Source organism: Osmia lignaria, chromosome 15, assembly GCF_051020975.1.
Source record: "Osmia lignaria lignaria isolate PbOS001 chromosome 15, iyOsmLign1, whole genome shotgun sequence".
Taxonomy (NCBI): Eukaryota; Metazoa; Arthropoda; class Insecta; order Hymenoptera; family Megachilidae; genus Osmia; species Osmia lignaria.
In genome coordinates this window covers 4,789,182-4,791,325 of record NC_135046.1, presented here as the reverse complement: position 1 = coordinate 4,791,325, position 2,144 = coordinate 4,789,182, and positions in this window count along the sequence as shown.

Here is a 2,144-nt window from a genome sequence, read left to right as displayed (position 1 = left end):
AAAAACAAGGAAGAAAACAGAATGTCAGGATATAGGCAGGAATAAGGGGATGGGAAAGGGTGAGTCGAAGCGGTTGCGACTGGACGGTGTCGGTGGTTCAGTAGGCGACAGTGTTTGGTGGTAGGAGGTGGAAAGAGTGAAGGAGGGGGTAGGTCGGCGATGGCTATTTTTGGAATGTGGGTCACCCATAAACCCCGGCTTGTCCCGTGACGTCACGGGATCGTCGTCGTGGTAACAGGGACGCCGGGTTAATCACCCTTGGCTCAGAACTATCTACCACCCTCTCGCACCTATTCCACCCTTTACAGATCCACTCCTCAACGAACATACCTGTACTTTTACGTCTGTATAGAATGGTATTCAAATTCGGTATACACAGATCTATAATTACATATTTCTAAAATTAAAAAAGTTGTGAGAAAAGAAAACATTTCAGGGGTTGCTAAAAATTCTACCAGCTTTATCGGTATCAGGGTTAATTGGAAATTTTCTGTGATTCTTTTTTAATAGGGGGTGTACTGAGCATTTATTAGGGTTGTACACACAAAGATAAATAATAATTTCTAAGACTTAAAATAGGAAAAGTAACTATACGAATGTGTTTAATTTCAAGAATTTTTGAATGATTACATATTTTATGAAGATTGATAATTTTGCATTGTATTATCACATTTGAATCAATTATTTTGATCAGGAAAACCTTCTGCCATCTTTCGTAGGTAATTTGCACCGATGATCGTGGTTGTAGCAGTCTATTTTATACCCCGTCTGACTAAGCGTCGATACGTACTACTTGATTGTGGAAACGCCAGTGTTCTACTTGACCTACCGTTTCCTACTTTAACCGTGTGATTTGAATCCCTTCGTACGGGTAGCTACAGTAGTATATCAAGGAAACTGGTTTTCTTAAATAAAGGGGTCACTACGATTATAATACCAGAATATTTTTAAATAAGTATTTATCTTATTTTTGCGTATTCGACATTTTTCTTCGAAACTTTTACCATTTCAAATTTTAGGATGCTATTCAAAAATTCTTCCTTAGATTTCAGCTAATAAACTTTCAGACTCTTACTGCATTTTAGAAATTAAAATTAATTAAAATTTAAGCTCGATAATTGAGTAATTAATGCAATTGTATGTCTGATCATTTGGATGAGAAGTCTGAGATTCCATGGAAAAATTCGGAGAAGATATTATAGCAGATGCTGGTCGCAAGTGTTACGTCCAGGCCACTATGTTTCCGTCAGCGTTACCACGTTTAGTGCCAAACAGCTGCCGCACACGAAATCCAGAACGGTCCGTTAATAATATCTTCGTTCTGCCTCGACGCGTTTCGAGATACTCCTACGATCAACAACCGTAGCACACTTCTACATTCCAATCGTACCCTTACCTCGAGCACTTTTATATTCATCTAACTAATTCATCATTATTAACGCTTTAGTAGTTTTCATAGTATCAGCGAGTTAGCGTTCACCGTGAACCGTTCAATAAGGCTTTGGTGGCTAACTCAATTATTAAAATATTAAGATTTCTGTAACTCGATGGTATCGGATTGTCTCTTCCAATTTTTATTTACTAGTATATGAAATGTAAAGCTATATATTTCCATCGTTTACGAATTAAAGCCGAATACAGTTATAGTACTCTTTTAGAACGCGCACCATGAACTTTGTGCTCCGTTCTTTCAACGTGGAATGTTTTCACCCTATGCGATCTAGGTTATTCTCATTCTTTCGGCTATTTCTAAATAGCGTAACATGGATTGTGTTTATTTGAACGCTTTGGTACCCCGATTCTTCTCAAAATAGATGATAAAAATCCACGATGGTGCAGCCAAAATGAAAGGGTGAAAGTTACTCCGGAGCAACCGCACACTCATCTCTGTAGTTTCTTTAATGATTTTTTATGTTCTTGTCCACATTTCTCATTCTTTGGACGATTTTAACATCGATTTACGTATAGAAAATAAAGGAATGTTGAATGGGTGGCTCGAGGAGGGTGAAAAGAAGTCGCGTTAAGAAGATAGCCGAGAGAGATTGAGCGAGGAACGAAGCAAAAGCTCCTCGGCTCCGTTTTCAGTTTCCGATTATTTTTGGCAGCAAGGCAGAGCGGGCAGAGCTCTCGCCTAAAAATGCTTA